General features: G+C 55.4%; 1 protein-coding gene across 5 annotated transcripts in view; it reads right to left on the bottom strand.

Annotated features, from left to right (window-relative positions):
- The window catches only part of ARVCF (ARVCF delta catenin family member), a 55,596-nt gene extending 36,178 nt beyond the window's left edge, over positions 1–19,418 (bottom strand). For 3 of the 5 annotated variants that reach the window (XM_017512056.2, XM_017512055.2, XM_017512058.2), the window contains exons 1-2: positions 19,187–19,403; positions 12,897–12,950 (exon numbers count right to left, since the gene is read on the bottom strand). The gene's annotated coding sequence lies outside the window, so the exon portion shown is untranslated. Of the gene's footprint in view, positions 1–12,896; positions 12,951–19,186 lie in introns of all 5 variants that reach the window. The other 2 variants (XM_017512054.2, XM_017512059.2) reach the window with 2 other exon arrangements.
- Between the last annotated feature and the right edge of the window lie 2,337 nt (positions 19,419–21,755).

The following is a 21,755-nucleotide window of genomic DNA, read 5'->3' as shown; positions in this document are numbered from 1 at the left end:
CCATAAACAATTATACACCAACAAATCAGGTAACCTAGATGAAATGGAAAAATTTCCTAGAAACACACAACCCACCAAGACTGAATCATGAAGAAACAGAAAACATTGATTAGATTTACAACCAGGAACAAAATTGAATCAGTATTCAAAAACCCCCAGCAAAGTAAAGCCCAGGACCAGATGGCTGAATTCACTGGTATATTCTACCAAACATTCAAATAATTTTTTTTTTTTTTTGAGACGGAGTTTGGCTCTTGTTACCCAGGCTGGAGTGCAATGGCGCGATCTCGGCTCACTGCAACCTCCGCCTCCTGGGTTCGTGCAATTCTCCAGCCTCAGCCTCCCGAGTAGCTGGGGTTACAGGCGTGCGCCACCACACCCACCTAATTTTTTATTTTTAGTAGAGACGGGGTTTCACCATGTTGGCCAGGATGGTCTCGATCTCTTGACCTCGTCGTCCACCCACCTCGGCCTCCCAAAGTGCTGGGATTATAGGCGTGAGCCACCACACCCGGCCCATTCAAAGAATTTTAACACCAATCTTCCTCAAACTTTTCCCAAAAATAAAGAAGATGGAACATTTCCTAATTTATGAAACCAGCCTTACCCTAATACTAAAGCCAGGAAAAGACACTGCAAGAAAGGAAAACCACAGGCCAATAGCCCTTACAAATACTGAAACAAAAATTCTCAAAAAAAACTAGCAAACCAAATTCAGCTGCATTTCACAAGAATTATAAACCCTAATCAAGTGGGACTTTATTCCTGGAATGCAAGAATGGTTCAATGTGTAAAAATCAGTGTAATATACCATGGTAATATAATTAAGGACAAAAATCACAATCATGTCAATTGATGCAGGAAAAACATTTAACAAAATTAGATAGTCTATCATGATAAAAACACTCAAACCAGGAAAAGAAGGAAACTTTCTCAACATGATGAAAGCTATATATGAAAAGTCCATAACATCATACTCAATGGTGAAAAACTGAAAGCCTTCCTGCTAAGATCAGAAACAAGGCAAAGACGGGTATTTCGACCAATTCCATTCAACACAGTACTAGAAGTTTTAGACAGAATAATTAGGCAAGAAAAAGAAATAAAAGACATCCAAATTGGAAAGGAAGAAGAGGGCAAGGTGAGGTGGCTCACGCCTGTAATCCCAGAACTTTGGGAGGCTGAGATGGGTGGATCACTTGAGGTCAGGAGTTCGAGACCAGTCTGGACAACATGGCAAAACCCCATCTTTACTAAAAATACAAAATTAGCTGGGCATAGTAGCGCACACTTGTGATCCCAGCTACATGGAAGGCTGAGGCAGGAGAATCCACTTGAGCCCGGGAAGCAGAGGTTGCAGTGAGCTGAGATCGCACCATTGCACTCCAGCCTGGAAGACAGAGCAAGACTCCATCTCAAAAAAAAAAAAAGATGGAAGAAGCAGCTGGGTGCAGTGGCTGAGGCCTGTAATCCCAGCACTTTGGGAGGCCGAGGCAGGCAGATCACCTGAGGTCAAGAGTCCGAGACCAGCCTGACCAACATGGGCTTCTGCTGGGTGACAGGCCAGGGCGGGGCAGCAGCCAGCATAGCACCTGACACATAGCAGGTGCCTGAGTTGTTTCTGCTGCACAAAGAAAGCAAGGATGAGCAGCCGGAGAACAGTGCACTGGCCAGCAAAGCATGGCAGCTCCCCTGTGCAGGCCAGCCTGAAGATTCAGAGCTGGGCCCTACACTGAAGGCAATTTGTCCAGGAAACTGAAGAAGTCTGAGGAGAAGGAATGCCCTCGGGCTCCAGAGGCTCAGGATCGCTGCCTTGGTGAGGCCAGCTCTGCATCTAGAATGACCAGGGCGTGGGCCACCCAAGCAATGTGTAGAGTCCAAAGTGGAGATGGGCAAGGAGCAAGGATGGTGGTGTCCCAGGAACTGATGATGGCTTTTATCCTGAAGGGGATGGGAAGACTCATAGGAGGAAGTCATAAACATTTGCTGAAGGGTGGGCAAGAAAACCAGGCTCAGCACAGGAGCTTCCAAGGCCCTGGCAGAAGGGGCCCCTACCAGCTGCAGGGGAAGGGACATGGGACACTGCTCGAATCCTACCCAGTCCCCTCCTCACTGCCCAAGCTTGCTGTCCTCAGATCTGGGGGACACTCCTCCTGCCCTACCAAGGTCTTCACTATTGGTGGGTGATATAGTTTGGATAGTTGTCCCCGCCCAAATCTCATGTTGAAATGTAATCCCCAATTCTGGAGGAGGGGCCTGGTGGGAGATGATTGGATCGTGGGGGTGGAGTTGAATGCTTTCACGCCATCCCCTTAGTGCGGTCCTTGCGACAGTGAGTGAATTCTCCTGAGATCTAGCTCTGTAAAAGTGTGTGGCATCTCCCCTCCTCTCTCTCCCCCTCCTGCTTTCCCCCTGTGAAGTGCCTGCTCTCGATTCCCCTTCCACCAGGACAGGAAGCTCCCGGAGGCCTCCCCAGAAGCTGATGCTGGAGCTCTGCTCCCTGTACAGCCTGCAGAACCATGAGTCAATTAAACTTTTCTTTTTTGAGACGGAGTTTCGCTCTTGTTACCCAGGCTGGAGTGCAATGGCGCGATCTCGGCTCACCGCAACCTCCGCCTCCCGGGTTCAGGCAATTCTCCTGCCCCAGCCTCCTGAGTCACTGGGATTACAGGCACGCGCCACCATGCCCAGCTAATTTTTTGTATTTTTAGTAGAGATGGGGTTTCACCATGTTGACCGGGATGGTCTCGATCTCTTGACCTCGTGATCCACCCGCCTCAGCCTCCCACAGTGCTGGGATTACAGGCTTGAGCTACCGCGCCCGGTCTAAACTTTTCTTTATAAATTACCCAGTCTTGGCCGGGCGTGGTGGCTCACACCTGTAATCCAAGCACTTTGGAGGCCAAGGTGGGCGGATCACCTGAGGTCGGGAGTTCAAGACCAGCCTGACTAACATGGTGAAACCCCGTCTTAAAAAAAATAAAAATAAAAATAAAATAAATAAATTACCCAGTCTCAGGTATTTATTTATAGCAACAAAAGAACAGCCTAATACAGTGGGGGTAGAGAGGCTCTAAGTAAGCAGAGCAGGACGGGTGGGCTTAGAGTTGTGGGGGAGCACCAGGAGTAAAGGGACCATGCCAGCCTACAAACTGGACCTCAAGACCCAGCGCTCCCCAGGGCACAAGGCTGTGAGCCTGGATCACTGGGTCACAGGCAGCTTCCTTCCTTGCACCACACTGTGGGGCCTGCCTGTACCCACCCCCAGCAACACCGAACCTCTGGAAGACCCTGGCTCTGCAAAGACAAAAGTCTGTGAACATGAAGTCTTAATTTAAAATTAACCAATGCCTCTGTTTCACAGGTTTGGTAAATAAACGTCTGGAATTCTTTCTTCAAACACGAATAATAGCTGAATTAGTCTCGTCACAAACAATAGTTCCCTGCAGATGGGCAAATGCCACAGAAATGTCACCAAAAAGGCTGGAAAAGGAAGGTATGCTTGCCTGGGGATGGGCTGGCTTGCGGAGCCTGGGTTTCCCCAGTGTGAGACACTCCCCTCCCACATACTCTGAGGCCCTGGGGAAAGATGGGTCTCATCCAAGTCCCTGGCCCCAGTCCAGTCTGGGCTGCAGCAGGTAGAAGAATGGGGCTGGGAGACTCCAGCTGAGAGAAGGTGGAACCAGGTAGGGTCGTGACCACGCCCTGTCCTCCCCAGGGCCCTGGACAGGTTGCCAGCCCTCCTGAGAGGCAATAAGACCCCATCCTCCCCAGGCAGGGTGACATAGGTGAGGCTTATAGTCTCTGCTCACTGACTGGGGGATCTGGGGCCATGGCCTCCCTGTCCCAGTGTGTTCAGAAGGCCCCTCCCCAGCAACCTCAGTTGCCAGAAGGTGCCAGGTGTGGCCAGGGTGCTTAGAACATAGGCTGGGCGCAGTGGGTCACGCCTGTAATCCCAGTACTTTGGGAGGCCAAGGCCAGCGGATCACCTGAGGTCAGGAGTTCAAGACCAGCCTGGCTAACATGGTGAAACCCCATCTCTACTAAAAATACCAAAAATTAACTGGCTGTGATGGCATGTGCCTGGAGTCTCAGCTACTTGTGGGGAGAGGCTGAGACAGAAGAATAGCTTGAACCTGGAAGGTGGAGGCTGCCGTGGGCCGAGATCGCACCACTGCACTCCAGCCTGGGTGACAAAGTGACTTTGTCTCAAAGAAAAAAAAAAAAGAACATGAGGGGTGGCATCTTCCTTCCCTCCATCCCTGGGCCCTGGCTCCAGGCCCCTGACCAGCTCCTGCTGACCTCCCTTCCCTTGCCCCTCTACCTCCCTCCTCCTGCACCTCAGCTCCTTCTGTACCTGACCCTGAATCCCATCCCAAGTCTCCCTGTCCCCTACCTCCTCTTGAATCCCTCCTCTCCCTCCTCCTCCTGAAACCATCCTCTCCCTCCTCCCCCTCCCTTCCAGGCTGTCACAGGCCTGTTCAGCCAGGTCCCCAGAGCCCCCCTCCCCGTGCTGGGAGACCAGGCGGTCCGTGGCATGTTGCAAGGGGCACAGCCGATCCCCTCCACAGAGCCCTGGCGCCTGCATCTGCACATGGACCTGTAACTTCAGGTGGGGGGAAGCTGAGGTGCACCAGCTGTGTGCACAGGAGGCTCAGCCCTGTGTGCCATCTTCATGCCAGGATAGCAGTGCCCTGGCTGCAGGTCCCAGAGCCCTGCCTGGGAGGTGATCCTCTGCAGGGGTGCTGGCATCACTACGTACCAAACCCTACAGGGACCAGGCTGGGGTGAGAAAGGGCACAGGATTAGGGGGCAAAGGCTGAGCAAGAAGCTCCCGCACCCAGTGTGCAAGGTGTCCAAGGCAGGCTCGGTGGGGATCAGCTTTGGGCCCAGGATGGCCTGGATCCCGTAGCATACCAGGAACTGTGTCACTTCACACACCCCCACTGGGGAATCTGGGCTCCTGATTCACAAATAAGGAGCCATGCACAGGATAGGGGCACCTCATGGAAAGGGTGCGGATCCCTGCCCTGTCTGTCTTCCCAGTGGGGGTCGTCCTCAGTGCAGAGCCCTGGGCGGGCACTGTCTGCAGAAGGTGGGCGTGGCTCTTTCTCTGAAGAGGGGCTGCTGTGGCACCTTCCTTCAGCTGCTCCTTGAGGCGTCAATCATCCCACCAGCCCTCTGCCCAAAGCACACACACATCTTCTGTCTTACCGGGACTTCAAGGTCAAGCCCAAGTTGTTCAAATACAGAAAAATCACTCCGAAATGAAATGTTTGTTGCCACAGCCCTGAGGGTGGAAACAAGCTGGTAAACAGCCTGAACACCCAGGATGGGAAGTGTCTCCTGATCACGCCTGGAAGAAGAGCAAGGCCCGAGGGGAAGGAGCCAAGGGCGCCAGAGGAGAGGCAGGCCCAGTGCAGTAGGGCACCATGGGTATGGCAACAGCGGGCACTGATGGGCAGTGCCGGGGCGCAGGACCATGGCACACATCACACTTGGAAAGCACACGTCGGGAGGGGTGGGGAGGCCAGGTGTGCTGGGCTGTGGGCCTGCAACAGGCATGACTTTCTCTTCCTCCTTTTCTGTGTTTTCTACATTGTCTATAAACAAGCACATATTTCTTTATTATTTAAAGGGCTGGGCGTGGTGGCTCACACCTATAATCCCAGCACTTTGGGAGGCCGAGGCGGGCAGGTCACTTGGGGCCAGAGGTTTGAGACCAGCCTGGCCAACATGGCAAAACCCCCATCTCTACTAAAAATTAAAAAATTAGCCGGGTGTGGTGGCGCATGCCTATGATCCCAGCTACTTAGGTGGCTGAGGCACGAAAATCACTTGAACTTGAGAGGTAGAGGTTTCAGAGAGCCAAGACTGTACCACTGCACTCCAGCCTGGGTGACGGAGTGAGACTTAGTCTCAAAAAAAAAAAAAAAAAAAAAGCAGTCACCTGGCCTCTGCCGTTTGGTGTCTTGGCCTCTCCCTGGCTCTTAGCCTCTCAGGAACACCCAGGGGAGCCTGGCCCAGCGGACGCAGGAAGCATGTCTTTGGCACTGCAAGGACCTCAACTCCAGGCCTGGGGTGGGTGGTACAGCCTCTGAGGGGAAGGTGCTGCCTGAAGGGTGGGCCTTGCCCCAGGTGAGACCTCTCCACTCACATCGTCCCTGACTGCTCAATGGCCTGGCCCCACTTTTTCCACTGGCCCTCTAGGCACTATGGACCTCCTAGATGGGCCCTGGGGACACCCAGCACCTTCCTCCAGGGCACACAGCAAAGGCCCCGGGGAGGACTGGGAGGAGTGGGTTGGTAGCCATCTCTAAAGCCTCATTATTTTGCAAAAATGCAGAGAGCAGCAAGTAAATTCAGATGGGTAAATGGCCTAATTAGAATTTCTGGAAGAGTAATAATATATATATACATATATATTTTTTGAGACGGAGTTTCGCTCTTGTTACCCAGGCTGGAGTGCAATGGTGCGATCTCGGCTCACCGCAACCTCCGCCTCCTGGGTTCAGGCAATTCTTCTGCCTCAACCTCCTGAGTAGCTGGGATTACAGGCACGTGCCACCATGCCCAGCTAATTTATTTTTTTGTATTTTTAGTAGAGACGGGGTTTCACCATGTTGACCAGGATGGTCTCGATCTCTTGACCTCGTGATCCACCCGCCTCAGCCTCCCAAAGTGCTGGGATTACAGGCTTGAACCACTGCGCCCGGCCACAATAATATTTTAAAAAGAAAAAGTTAAAGTTAAAGGCATATTTCATTCCTTTTATTTTTTTTTTTTGAGATGGAATCTGGCTCTGCCGCCCAGGGGGAGTGCAATGGTGTGATCTCGGCTCACTACAACCTCCACTTCCTGGGTTCAAGCAATTCTCCTGTCTCAGCCTCCTGGGTAGCTGGGATTACAGGCACGCGCCACCATGCCAGGCTAACTTTTCGTATTTTTAGTAGAAACGGGGTTTTACCATGTTGGCCAAGCTGGTCTCAAATTCTCGACCTCATGATCCGCCCGCCTCGGCCTCCCAAAGTGCTGGGATTACAGGCGTGAGCCACCGAACCTGGCCGCATATTTCATTGACTTAATTTTTTATTTTTTATGGAGATGGAGTCTCGCTCGGCCACCCAGGCTGGAGTGCAGTGGTATGATTTCAGCTCACTGCAACCTCCGCCTCCCAGTTTCATGCGATTGTCCTGCCTCATCCTCCAGAGTAGCTGGGACTACAGGCTCTTGCCACCACGCCCAGCTAAATTTTTGTATTTTTAGTAGAGATGGGGTTTCAGCATGTTAGCCAGGCTGGTCCCAATCTCCTGACCTCGTGATCCGCCCACCTCTACCTCCCAAAGTGCTGGAATTACAGGTATGAGCCACCACACCTGGCCTAAAGGCATATTTCAAATACTGAACTTATCAACTGCAAAATGGTCAACCTCGCAAGGTGGGCCATAAAGGAGGGGGTATGGGGTGCCCAGTTGCCATCTTCCCTTCCTCACACGGTATAGCTGTCCCCACGTTCTCTGCCAGGCAGGTGAGAGAAACCTCAAGCTCCCCACAACTGAGCTGTGCGGGGGTACTCCCGCAGGAACAACTCCACTGCATTGGACCTGACTCAGGGGATGACCCTGCTGAGGGTCAGGAACCCAGCCTGAGTCCAGGGAGGCTTCTCAAACAGCCAGAGCCAACTGCAGCCAGTGGGACACGGGAGGCCCAAGAAGGGGCCAGAGAGGTGAGCCCAGCGGCCTGGGATGCTCCAGGGAGGACAAGGATGAGGCAGGGAAGGAAATGTACCAAATGGTCACCACATTGAAGCCTGTGGACAGCTCAGGGCAGCCCCTGGGCACAGCACGGCCAGGGCCCTTGCTGGTGGCCTGGGCACTGCAGACCTCTCCAGGCTGACCCTACGGCACAGCCCCACCACCAGCCACAAGTCATAAACAAGAAGCCACACAGCAGGGTGGCTGGCCAGCCCACACCTGGCTCTCCAACCACAATGCAATGTCCTCTGCAGCAGCCAGATCGCCAACCACCACCTGCCCACCCATCTGAGGCTGGGACACAAAGAGGACACGCATAAGCCCCTGGTCTAGTGGTGCCTCTGTCAGAGGCGTGTGAACCAGAACAACTCCATCTTGAGTAAGAGCTGGGTAAAATGAGGCTGAACCCTACTAGGCTGCATTCCCAGACAATTAAGGCATTGTAAGTCACAGGATGAGACAGGACGTCAGCAAAATACAGGTCATAAAGATCTTGCTGATAAAACAGGCTGCAGTAAAGGGGCCAGCCAAAACCCACTAAAACCAAAATGGCCACGAGAGTGACCTCTGGTCATCCTCACTGTTACACTCACACCAGCGCCATGACAGTTTATAAATGCCATGGCAACGTCAGGAAGTTACTCTACATGGTCTAAAAAGGGGAGGCATAAATAATCCACCCCTTGTTTGGCATATCATCAAAAAATATATTCAAATGGGCAACCAGCAGCCCTCAGGGCTGCTCTGTCTGTGGAGTAGCCATTCTTTCATTCCTTCAGTTTCTTTCTTTTTTTTTTTTGAAACGGAGTTTCACTCATGTTACCCAGGCTGGAGTGCAATGGCGCGATCTCGGCTCACCGCAACCTCCGCCTCCTGGGTTCAGGCAATTCTCCTGCCTCAGCCTCCTGAGTAGCTGGGATTACAGGCACGCACCACCATGCCCAGCTAATTTTTTGTATTTTTGGTAGAGACGGGGTTTCACCATGTTGACCAGGAATGGTCTCGATCTCTTGACCTCGTGATCCACCCGCCTCGGCCTCTCAAAGTGCTGGGATTACAGGCTTGAGCCACTGCGCCCAGCCTCCTTCAGTTTCTTAATAAACTTGCTTTCACTTTGCACTGTGAACTTACCCTGAATTCTTTCTCGCATGAGATCTAAAAACCCTCTCTTGGGGTTTGGATCAGGACCCCTTTCCTGTAACACCTCTGCCTCGGGTCACGAGAATACCAGAGCCTGTGACCCTGGAGCACGAGGCCAGTCCTCCCCGCAGACTGACATAGCAGCCTGGGCAAGGGACACCCCCGCTTCCCCATGAAAGGCCATGTGAGCAGACATCAGGAGAGTCACACTCCTCACTGCAGGCTGGCTCAGGGGCTGTGGGCCCCAAGTTCCCAGCAGCATCCCCAACCTTAGTCAGCATACAGCATCCAAAGGCCAGGCACCCACAGAGAGGCCCAGGTGGCTGTGGGGGCTTCTGAGGGTACCACCACAGTGGGGGCCTACGCCTTGTTCTCAGGAAATGGGTCCCAGAGGTACCACAACCCTTGCAGGGGAGCCAGCCTGCTCCAGCAGTGCCAGCTCACAGGGAGTCCCATACAGGTCCCAGAGAGGAGAAACAGAGGAACAACCTGCCCCAGAGGCACATGCTGTATACTTGGGACGCTTGCCAGCAGACCGACAGCCAGGTGCCCTACCGCATCTTTACACCACCAGCAACCACAAACACGAAGACTTGAGGGCGTCAGGGCATTTCCAATTTCTAGTGACTGAAGACACTAGTCCAGAAACAGTTTGGGCCGCGCACGGCGGATGGTGACTCACACCTATAATCCCAGCACTTTGGGAGGCTGAGGCGGGAGGATCACCTGAGGTCAGGAGTTTGACATCAGCCTGGCCAACATGGCAAAACCATATCTACTAAAACAAAAATTACAAAAATTAGCAGGGCATGGTGGGAAGTGCCTGTAATCCCAGCTACTCAGGAGGCTGAGGCAGAAGAATTGCTTGAATCTGGGAGGTGAAGGTTGCAATGAGCTGAGACTGTGCCACTGCACTCCAGCCTGGGTGGCAGAGCAAGACTCTGTCTCAAAACAAGCAAACAAAAGGGAGCAGTTCAGATGCAGCTGTAAAAACAGAGTTAAATCCGTGCCGCCTGTTTGCATCAGAATAAATACTAGTTTGTAGTATTTATTGCTGGCTTACTCATAGTTGGTGCTATGGGCTGAATGTGTCCCCCAAAGTTCATGTGTGGGAAATTTAATTCCCAATGCAACAATATTGAAAGTGGGACTTCTAAGATGTATTTAGGTCACAAGGGCTCTGCCACATGAATGGATTAATTCCATTACTGTGGGAGTGGATTCGTTATCTTGGGAGCAGGTTCCTGATAAAAGGCTGCATTCCGCCTCCTTCGGGGCTCTCTCACGTGTGCCCCTGCCCTTCTGCCACCTCCCAGGGGGATGCCCCAACAAGAAGGCCCTTGCCGGATGTAGTCCCTCAATCCTAGACTATCTCACCTCCAGAACTGTTAGAAATAAATCTTTGTTCTTTGGGAATTAACCAGTGTCAGGTATTCTGATACAGCAGCACAAAATGGACTAAGACAGACAGATTAAATCCTGCGTACAAAACTAATGTAAAAATATCTTCTAGAAGAAAAGACGGGTGCATGTTTATCTGGCTACATGCTAGGGAGGGCTGACTACACAGAGTGACAGAATATCTAAAAATGGGGAAAAATCCAACAGACTTCACCACAAAATATGAAACATTTTTGACATCAAAAACTATCATAAACAAAAATTAAAAGAGTGAGAAAAATGTGCAGTAGGCAGAGAGATGAGTGAAAAATTAATATCTTTAATATATAAAGACTCATACCAATGGCTGAAAACACATCAAAACCCAAGAGAAAGCCTGGCATGGGGGCCAGGTGGCAGCAAGAGATGCAGCCAGCTGCAACCCCCTGCAGGCATGCGGGGCTGACGGAGGAGACTGGGCTGGTGCTGGTCTCTCAGAGGACACCAGTGCTGGCCAGCTGTGGGAAAGGGCAGGGCATCTATGTCCCGGCCAGCCCTTCTCATCCAGGCCTGGTCTCAGTGTACACCACCCCTCACACCCTCCCAGCTCCCCCTCCTAAGGGAGCCCTGCTACTCATCACCATCTTGTAACCTCGAAGTTGGCCACTGGTTTCTCTGTGTTGCGGATCTCCTCAACCAGGCTAAGAGCTCCTCGGGGGCAGGGCTGCGCCTGCTGTGCCTGTGATGAGGCTGGGTGAGTGGGTGCTGAGCGTGGTGACACCTGGGTGTTTCCATCAGCCCCTGTCCCACCTGAGCCCTGCGGCTCCCTCCTGCTGTGGAGAGGATCACAACCCAGGGCCCAGCAGAGCAGGCAGCCAGAAGCCAGGGCCCAGGTTTTGCTTCCCAGTCTGTGAAACAGGGCCCAGGCCAGAGCAGAGATGGCACGAATGCCATCACCCACTACATCAGTGCCCAAGGCAGACATGAATAATCAATCACTGCATTCCAGATGGGCAGGACAGGAGATGAGGAAAGGCAGAGAAAGAGGCACAGAAAGGGCCACAAAGAAACACAGAGAAGACCAAGAACTGGATCAGGGAGGGAAAAGGAGGGACAGGAAAGGAGCAGGGAACAGGAGGGAGAGTGGGCAAGTGTGCCTGGGCAGCCTCGGACCTGCCCAGTCCGCCATCCTGCTGCGGACCCTGTTACCAAGGTTGTCGTCTGGTGTCTGGCTCACCTGGCCTCCCTGAAGTACAGTGACCCTATGAGGATTTAAGGGCAGTGGGGCAGCCCCTCCTGCCACCCCAAGACACCCTGTCACCTGTGCCACAAGCAAGGCAAGCACCTTGCCTGAGCCTTTGTCCCAACCCAGAAGACCCTCCATAGTCGACGGCCTCAGAAGTGACATTCTCGGCTAGATGCTGGCCCTCCCACACAGCCAGGCGGCAGCAGACCCAGCTCCCACTAGGCTGGCCCGACCGGCAGCTTCCCACGCTCAAGGACTTGGGAACAGGCAAGGAGTCAGGCATCCTGTCCCTCCCCTCTCTTCTAGAGCCCTCAGCCCAGGTCACGCAGGCATCTGGAGGCCATGTCCTTCTCCTACCACTTAAACACAGCACTAGCTGGGCCACGCCTCCACACTGGGCACTAAGTATCACTGGGAAACCACAGGGCTGTCAGCCATGCCTCCCGCAGAGAGGGCTTGTGGTGGGGGACAAGCAGATGGCCAGGCTGGGGACTGGAGGAACAAGAGTGGCCAGAAGCCATTCTTTTAAGCAATCACCCCCTCTGCTGAACAGCACCCATCGCAGCAAAACCCTGGCAGTGCAGATGTGAGCAAGGCATGCCTTACCACCCTTCAGAGGGTCCTGGGGTACACTGGTGAGTAGGGACCACTCAGTCTCCAACCCTGCCACACTGTCTGGGCACCATGTCTCAGTCCCACTGGAGCTAGCAGCCATGATAAGCAGAGGAACCCCCAAACACAGATAATACCCAAGGCCACAGGCTGGCATACGTGGTCTACGGCTGTGATCAGAGCGCGTTCAGACTACTCAGTTACGGGCTGTCTGCGGCCGTTTTCATCCTACAATGGCAGAGCGCTGCAGCTGTGACAGACCACAAGGCCTGCAAAATGGAATTACTTACTATCTGACCCTTTCAGACAAAGTTTTGTGTACCTGGCCTCCAGGGCTATCCTCTGTCCCTATGGCTCCAGTCTCCCGGGGGCAGGTGAATGGCCTGGCCCAGCAGGTTCTGCTGATACTGGATGCCACTGCAGCTGGAATCCTAGCTAAGCCAGGTGAAGAGCAGACCCAGTGACTGTATAGGCCAACACCAACCAGCACCCTAGTCAGCCAGCCCCACACAGGCTTGTCCCTGAAGCCAGGAATCAAACCAGTGGCTGCTGTTCATATTCAGGCCAGTAACAAACCCAAGCCGGGTGGCAGGAGGTCCCCACATTCACCCTGTCCAGACCAGGGGCTGTGCCCACCTAGGGTGAAGACCAGGAGCACGCAGGGCCATAGTCCATTCCTGTCGCCCCCACCCACCAGGCCTGCCAAAACACTCTGCTGTCCCATGTGGGAGAGGATGTCCCCAGGCTAAACCCAGGCCACTCACCTGTCTTGAGGGGAGATCAGCATGTCCTGACACCCACCCTGAGGGCTCTGGCTCCTGCAGGGAAACCAGAGGGCACAGGTGAGGTCAATCTGGCTGGGCAGGGCCCTGTCGGATAAAGGTACACTAGCCCAGACCGTCCTCCAAGCAGGTCCCTATCATGCCTGACCTCAAGGTCATCCCATGCTGCTCCCGACTCAACCACACACTTATGTGCACCTTCTTGTCCCCATGCGTCCAGGACTGCAGTCAACACTGGGCTGCCAGGCTTCCTTGTCAGCATTTCTAATGCTGTTGACCATCCTTCAAGAACGTGATCCTTGAGAGACGTGGACTGATAATGATGTCTTCCCCATCACAGACAGCACAGCACGGAGGACTCCCACCCTAGGGTGGCCAGGCTTGGAGTCCTGCTGGCCCATGCAGGTGCTCATAGCCCTATAAGGCAGCACATGCTCCACCGCCCCAGAGTCCGCTCCTGCCTTGTGGACCAGGCCATGTGCCTCTCCTGAGGTTCCCTGAGGCCAACGCAGGTCCTGAACTCCCAGGCAGGCAGCTGTCCCCAACAGTCTCCAGGACAGGGAGGGCAGGGACGCAGGCAGGTTCCTGGCCCTGGAGCTGCAGACAGGTATGAGCGACCATTTGTCTGGGACCAGAGGATCTGGCACTCAAGCCTGGGGTGCCCAGGCTTATAAGCTGCAGCAGGAGACAAGGGGGTACTTGTGCTCACACAGCCTTTAGCCTGCCTCAGGGAAGAAGGACCCTGCAGCTTCCTGTCTCAGCCAGTGGCCCGGGGGACACATTCCCTCTTGTTATACCTAGGCCTGGGGATGTTGCCAGAGTGTTCGTGTTGTAAAAATGAAAAACAGGATGCCACAGACAGACAGGGAAAGACTGGGCTTTGGAGGGGAGGCCATCTCTGGGGGGACACGGGTAATGCGTGCTCTCTCCCCGGCTCTCCAGTGTTTTCTAGATTGTTCTGCCCTCTGCCCAATCGTCCTTTGTGGTCATGGTCCATTCTGGTGCCCCAATGGTGTGTCTCCCTATCTCACAATAGCCTCTTCATCATGGGAAGGGGTCCAAGTGAGGATGGGTGACTGGCTAGCCCTCAGGGTGGGATCATGGGGTTAGGACCCAGGGCCGGAGACAGGGAAGAACTGGGACCAAGCCAGGCATGTGTGCATATGCATGTGTGTGCATGTGAATATGTGTGTGTGTCTGCCTGAGAGGGGCGGACCCAGCTGGGAGTCCACCCACCAGCACTGCACCCCCAGGAAGAGGAGATGCTGCTCCTACCCCAAGGTCTGAGGCTCAGGAACCAGCTTTTGCTCTGAGTGTGACATTTCTAGAAAACCTCTGCTTTTAGCTTAAGTGTTCACATAGGTTTGGTACCACAGAGAACCATGTGACTTTTTTATCAGCCCTGATAACCACCAGCCTCTCCCCAGGAGTCACCATGTGCCATAGACTCGAGACACACTAGCTGTGAGCTGCCATCTCACTGACTCTACCAGGTGCCTCGGGTCAGCTACATACCCCATTTGACACATGGAGAAACTGGGCCCAGGCCAGACAGTGGCTGGGCCAGGATTTGAACTCAGGTCTTCCTGTCCCCAGGGCCCCCCAAAGTCCCCCACCCAGTTGGGGAAGTGCGGCAAAAGAGGAACACGGTACCTTGCTCGTAGGCCTCCCACTTCATGGACTCCAGCGAGGCCAAGAACCTGCAACCATATGGGAGAGCCAATAGGAGACCCTGGTGGGCACCAGAGAGGGCTTGCCCCAGGAGATGGTTGGGAGCAGAGAACAGCAGCGCCACAGGAGGCTGGGTGGTGGGAGCAGCGAGAGCTGTGGTCTCTCTCCTAAGGATGCACTAGTCACAGCAGTATCGTACAGGCAGGGGCAGAACAGAGCATCTGTGGCCAACTTGCGGGAGCTCTGGGCAGTGGATGGACAGAGGGACGACAAACAGGACAGTGATATGGAGGCAGAACTAGTGATGGGATCATATAGGAAGGTGGGGGGTGGTGCTCACGTTGGAGAGCCCCTCTGAGTATCACCTCAGTGGTGCTCTGCAGGCTCTGGGGTCACCTGCCTGGCCAAGGACCCGGTACCAGCCACCTCAAGGTCAGGGGATGACCACATCCCTTACTGGACCCTTTCTCCCAGTGAGGATGGCCTGGGCCTGCCTGTGGCATGGGCCTCCCCCAACTGGGACTCCCCACCAAACTGTCCAGACCCAGTGGCTAGCCATGGGGCTCTTCCAGCCCCTGGCTACACCCTGCAGACCAACCCACTGAAGCCCTAGGAAGGCCTGTGGTTCTGGCACAGTATCCATTGTCCAACCAGAGGGCTGAGAGGTCTCACACAGGGGCACGAGCCTAGCCCAGACCACATAGCCAGACTGGCAATCTACAGCCCCTTGGATGGTTGACAGCATGGGGCAGGTCCCACGAGTACACACTGGGCCCAGAACTGGGATGGAGGATACAGCCTGGGCTGTGCAGGCAGTGAGGAGCCCAAGTGAGCTCTGCACTCCCTGCAGTATGGCCTCGGCAGGCCACCCCTCCCCAAGTCTCCTCGCTTCCTGCTCTGTAAGTGAGAGGTGACACTGACTGCAAGTAGCTGAGAATATGCCCTGGCAACAGCCAATTCAGGCAGGTACATGGAGTGCCTCATGGCCACTGGACAGGGAAGGTCTCTGCTGCTCAATGACAATGGTGTCCACTACAACAAAACTGAGTGTTCTCCTAGGGCTGCTGCCACTCTGGGCACATATTGAGAACATGCCCACTTCTGCTGTGGACACTGAGGCACAGCCCACACCTGGGGAGGCCTACGGGGGCGCCTGGGCACACACCTGAAGGACACTGCACTTTTGGGGCTACATCGGCACAGGGTTGGCCCTTCACTGTCCCCGCTCAGCCTGTGTCTGGTCACCCACCATCTGACCCTCAGGCCTCCCTCTGCCTTGCACCACACGCGTGAAGGGCACTGAGGGGCCTTGCTTGCCTCTTCTCCAACTCCAAGCCCTCAATGGGCAGCTCAGAGGCTGAGCTCCAGTCATCCAGGCCAGGTCTGGGGAAGGGTCCTGGTCTGCAGCAGGAAGCTGGGTGGAGCCGGTCTTGCCTGCCATGGCGGTCCCGGCTGCCCTCTGGTGGCCACGCTCGGCTCACCGCTGCTTTGGGAGAGGTGGCAGTCCCTCAATCAACAGGGGCAGTGGGGAGGGCCTGTGCCAAACTGGTTAAGGGATGGGGGGAACTCTGTAGCCCCAGACAGCCACCAGCTCTGGGTCACCTTCCCGACCTGAAATAGGCCAAGATGTGAAGCACCTGAGCCAGGAAAGCCCACCTAGGGATCCCTGATCCCATGTCCTCTAATTCTGGAGCTCCTCAGAGTAACCCAAGACTTCATCCTGGTTTTGGGTTTTTGAGACGGATTCTGTCACCCAGGCTGCAGTGCAGTGGTGCAATCTCGGCTCACTGAAATCTCCGTCTTCTGGGTTCAGGTGATTCTCCTGCCTGTCTCCCCAGTAGCTGGGATTACAGGCATGCACTACCAGGCCCAGCTAATTTTTTTGGTATTTTTAGTAGAAACGGGGTTTCTTTATATTTTTTTTAATTTTTTTTATTTTTAAATTTTTTTAAATTTATTTAAAGATGGGGTTTCACCATGATGGCCAGGCTGGTCTTGAACTCCTGACCTCAGGTGATCCACCCACCTTGGCCTCCCAAAGTGCTAGGATTACAGGCGTGAGCCACCACGCCCAGCCCAAGAAAGGGGTTTCACCATGTTGGTCAGGCTGGTCTTGAACTCCTGACCTCAGGTGATCTGCCTGCCTGGGCCTCCCAAAGTGCAGGGATGACAGGCATGAGACACTATGACCGGCCCATCCTGGTTTGTTTTATTGAGACAGAGTCTCACTCTATTGCCCAGGTGGGAGTGCAGTGGTGCAATCTCAGTTCACTGCAACCCCCATCTCCACAGTTCAAGCAGTTCTCCTGCCTCGGCCTCCCGAGTAGCTAGGGTTACAGGAGTGCGCCACCACACCTGGCTAATTTTTGTATTTTTAGTAGAGATGGGGTTTCACCATGTTGGCCAGGGTAGTGTCAAACTCTGGACCTCAGGTGATCCACCCGCCTTGGCCTCCCAAAGTGCTGGGATTACAGGCGTGAGCCACTGCGCCCGGCCTCACTGATCTTGACTGAAAGCTGGTGGCAAAATAACAGATGCTTTCCCATGACTAAGCTACCATCAGGGAAGTCCCCAAGACCCCTGAGGCCCACCTGGTGCCCTGCAGTGCAGTACTGTCGCGGGACCCCCACCCTCCATTCCTGGCCCTATCTACAGAGTGGGCCCTGACTCCCTATCCCAGCTCTACCCTGTCCCTCCCTCTGCCAGGGCCAGGCGGGGAACACAACAGATGGGCTAGACAGAGGGTGGTGCCTCGCGTCTGTGCACAGAGCTCCCTGCTGCTCCCAGAGCCTGGGGATCCTGCTGCCCCTGCTCTTCCTGTCCTCACTCAGGACAGCCTCATGCTACCTCAGGCCAGACTCCTGGGGTGAAGGAGCACAGTGAACTCACCCTGAACCCCTATGTAGCATGAACAGGAGGAAGGGTGCTACCCTACCTACCCTCACAGAGCCACAGAGATGCAGAGGGGCCCCTGGGACTGGGAGGAGACTACAGGGCCACCACTGGAGGGGGTGCCAGAGCAAACATGTGAGCCAAGCAGCCCAGATGTGGTGGTGGGGGAGGCTCAAATTTAGGAGGGCTGAGGGCCTGACCTTGTTCACCCAGGAGGGACCTTGGTCAAGAGTTCCTCGTGTTTATGCAGAAGAGCCTGACAGGGCAGCCTGGCCGAGAGCTGAGCAGGGGCTGGCTTGGCTGTGCTCAATGACCCTCTCAGCTGGGACTTGAGTCCCTCAGCAAATGTTCTGTGCCCAGTCCTCTGCTGGGCCCTGGTGGACCCCAGAATGGGATTGGGGTGAGGTCAGGGAACAGCAGAAGCAGACACTGTGGACAGGATGAAGCAAGACTGGGGGTAAAGTCTAGGCCTTCCCAGACACACTGTGGCTCACCCTGTGGCCTGACCTAGAGCCAGGATCAACTGCTCAAGAACTGATCAACTATTGGCATGGCACACTGGGCAAGAGAGCACTGACTGCCCCCTGCATTCAGCACCATCCCAGCTCCAACACAGTGAATACAAGACAGGTAGCACCCGTCCTGTTTGGACCGGACCTCTAACCACAGCTTGAATCCCAGAGTAAAGGCAAATAAGGCAGTAGTAAGGAAGTAGGAAGAAGTAAAGGCAGCTACCCCAGAAAAGCTGGGGTCGGGAGAGGTGGAGGCTCCCACTACCCACACCATAGCGGAGGTTTCTCCCACAGCAGCGTGGGTACCGGCTTGAGGTTATTAGACACAGTATTAAGAGCCTACTGTAAAACATACCCACAGGGCGCCTTTCTTTTCCTTATTTCTAAATATGCCTGGATGTGCAGAGAAAGGGAGCTGAAGTCCCTTAGTTCCATTTTCAGTATGTTATGTTACACATAGCTAAGAAACAGTGAAATATCGTAAGCAAACAATATTTAATTATTTAAAATTTAAAATAGAAAGGCTGGAGATCTCAGGCTACCTGCCCAGGGCGACTCCCCAGCAAACCGAACTGAGGCTCCCTCAGAATAGAGAAGACATGTCTCTGCACGGGCCCCGAGGGGGCGCAGGGCGACGTGGGGAGAGGGACCCAGGCCGGGGATCCGGGTGGTGTGCCCTAGCTCTCCCCAAGGCGGCGGGAGCAGCGCGGCGCAGGGACATCCCTCCAGGCCGTAGGTGCCTCTGCGCTTCCCGGCGTCCCGCTGCCCCAGGAAAGTTCCCGGCCTGCCACCCCTCGGGCCGTTGGAAAGTTTCCGTGGCTGCGGGGCCCTGGCAGCTAGATGCCAAGCGTCGCGCCGGGCTGACACGGCTGCGGTGTCCGGCCGCATTCAGCTGAGGCGCGCAGTTCGAGGCGCCGGGCCGGGTCTCCTAGGGCCCCGAGGCCGCGCACAAAGGGACCCGCCCCCGCCGGCCCGGGGTCTCGGGCGCCGCAGCGCGCGCGGGCAAGACGCGGGTGGGGCGGAGACGGGCTCCAACGCCGGGCCCAGATCCTCGCCCGGATCTCGACTCCGGGGACAGGACCCTGCCCGGACCGCTGCCTGGAACGCGGCCCAGATCTACGGCCCCGCCCCCGGTCCCAGCTCTGACCTGCGGTCCCAGCCCCGAGTCCAGCACCCCGCCCACTGGCTCGAGCTTACCTGGAGCGCAACGTGGGCGGCTCCGCAGCGCGGCCGCGGCCCCGGCCCCCAGACGGGCGTCCCCTGGTCCCTTGGCGCGAGGGGGGCAGCGTTCCCAGGACACGGCGCGGGTCACCGTCCGTGGGGCCGCAACTCGGGCAGGTGCGGGAGACCGTGCGGGGCCGCCCCCTCCCTGCGGGCCCAGAGCGCAGCCCGAGACCCCGGGTCAGCCCTCCCGCCCTCACGCGGCCCGTGTGCAAAGCGAACCGGGCCGGCGACGCGGATCTCCGCCCCGCCCCATCAGACCGCAAATTTTCCCATTGGTCGAGAGACCCGGCGCGGCGCGGCAATAGGCGCCGATTGGACGAGTGCGCAAAGGTGACGGCTTGCCATTGGGCCTCCGGGGTGTCAGTCCCAGCGGATGACCGGCCCCCTCCCGGAGGGGCAGAGGCCCCGGCACCTGCCCGAATCTCTGCAGCGGCGGTGTCAGGGTACGCGGGGCCGCCCCTTCCCAGCCGACTTACGAGAACATTCCCCCGACCATCCAGCCCCGAGCAGGGACTGGCATGGCTGGCGCCCAGTCCCGGGACTCCGGCCGCGTAGCCTCCATCACCAACCCCAGTTCACAGGTACCCTTCTTCAGCGCCTGCTACTCTGCGCGCTGGGCGCCGCGCCCTCCTGTCGACATCGAATTGTATTCTTCACGCAAACCGCGAGGGAGAGTACTGCTGCTATCCCCATTTTACAGTTGCGAAACAGCCTCACAGAGGTTCTCACTTGCTTGAATGCAGTCGTCTGACTCCGGAGCCTGGGGGGCTCTCCCACTCTCACCGCCCCTGGGACCCCGCAGCGGGGCAGGGGTGGAGGTAGGGGCTGCTTTATTTACCAGGGCAGGAAGGGACCCCCTCGGTAAACCAGGGGCTCACCTTCCCAACCAAGCCTGGATGTACAGACCTCTTGGGCCTGTCCCACCCTGCAGGTCCCCCATGAGGCCGCCCTTCCTCACCTCCTCCTGGCATCCTCACAGCCCCACAAGCTCTCGGTCTGGGGAGGCGGCGTTGTGCGTTTATGGCCCCGTACTGCTGTCCCATTTTCTCCATCCTACCTGAAGTCAGAAAGGACCGTGGCTTCACTGCCTGTTGAGATTCGCATAGGTTGCATTTCCTTGCCAGGTTGAGAGCACCAGACGTGAGGCACACGTGGGACCATGACCCTCTGCCAGCCCCGCTTAACCTTGTGGTGTGGGGGGAACCAGCAGGGATGTTCATGCCCAGTGCTTTTTCTCAGGGAGGTCCTGAGATGACTTCTTAGCCAGTGACCCTGGCTCATGCATGCTGTCAGCCTTTCCTGCCCTAGATGCATCTGGAGATGACCAGTCCTTGGCTCACTGCATTCCCCAAGGCCTCCTGCGGAACCAAACTGCCCACAACCATGCTCATGGGTGGTGGAGGGGTGTGACCAGACACTCCTGTCTTACCCACCCATATCAGGAGTCCAGTGTGTACACCCAATCATTCCTTTATCCAAACTAAGAAAATGAAATGGCCCAAGGCAAGAACTCACTGCTGGGACCACTTCTGGGTCCATCTGTGTCTGGCAGCGTGGTGAATCAATCCCAGCTGCCTTTCAGAGCCAGGCAGCTACTATCAATCAATTGGAGCTGGCACTTAATGTGCCAATTGGCCTCCTGGCATGGGGTTGTTGCTTGCTGCTCTGGGAGGGCAGAATGAACTATCTGTCCCTAGAACAGGGGCCCTCATAAGCCAGGTAGCTGTCATCTTGTTAAGCAGCACCGTGGTGACATTCTGACTCAGGTGCTGTAGAGCTGAGGGATTGTTTCCTCCATTTAGGAGTAGATGTAATGAGTCCAGCTGTCCCCAGCCATCTCTCCAAGTGCATTTGACCCTGGTCTTGCTACAGCCCCTCTTCTCACAGTGACCTCATAGCCCTGCACCACCCCCTCCCCACACTTGCAAAAGGGATTGGACAGAGTGCAAAAGAGAACTATACACCAAAATCTGTGCAAGTGAAACTCTCTCTCCTTCTCCCCTCATCCCCACCCCTACCACCCATAGAGTTGCAGAGACGTGTCTGCTCTCAGCAGGACAGAGGATGTGGGGGCAGCACCAGTTCAAACAGGACTCAGGACCACTGTCCAGCAGTTGGCCCATTAGGCTGCAGCCGGGGCTCAGAAACACAGCAAGGGAGGCTGGGCTCAGTGGCTCATGCCTGTAATCCTAGCACCTTGGGAGGCTGAAGGGGGCAAATCAGGCTATGTTGTCCAGGCTGGTCAGGAGTTCGAGACCAGCCTGGACAACATAGCAAAACCCCATCTCCAATTAAAAAAAGAGAAAAAATACGAAAAAAAAAAGGTAGCCTGGCATGGTGGTAGACACCTATAGTCCCAGCTACTTGGGAGACAGGAGATTGCTTGAACCTGGGTGGCGGAGGTTGCAGTGAGCCAAGATTGCACCACTGCACTCCAGCCTAGGAGACAGAGCAAGACTCCATCTCAAAAAAAAGAAAAGAAAAGAAAAGAAAAGGCCAGCCGAGGTGGCTCACGCCTGTAATCCCAACACTTTGGGAGGCC

Source organism: Cebus imitator, unplaced genomic scaffold (assembly GCF_001604975.1).
Source record: "Cebus imitator isolate Cc_AM_T3 unplaced genomic scaffold, Cebus_imitator-1.0 Scaffold461, whole genome shotgun sequence".
NCBI lineage: Eukaryota > Metazoa > Chordata > Mammalia > Primates > Cebidae > Cebus > Cebus imitator.
Note: the sequence above shows the minus strand (reverse complement) of the source record. Positions and strands in the feature narration are given on the sequence as shown.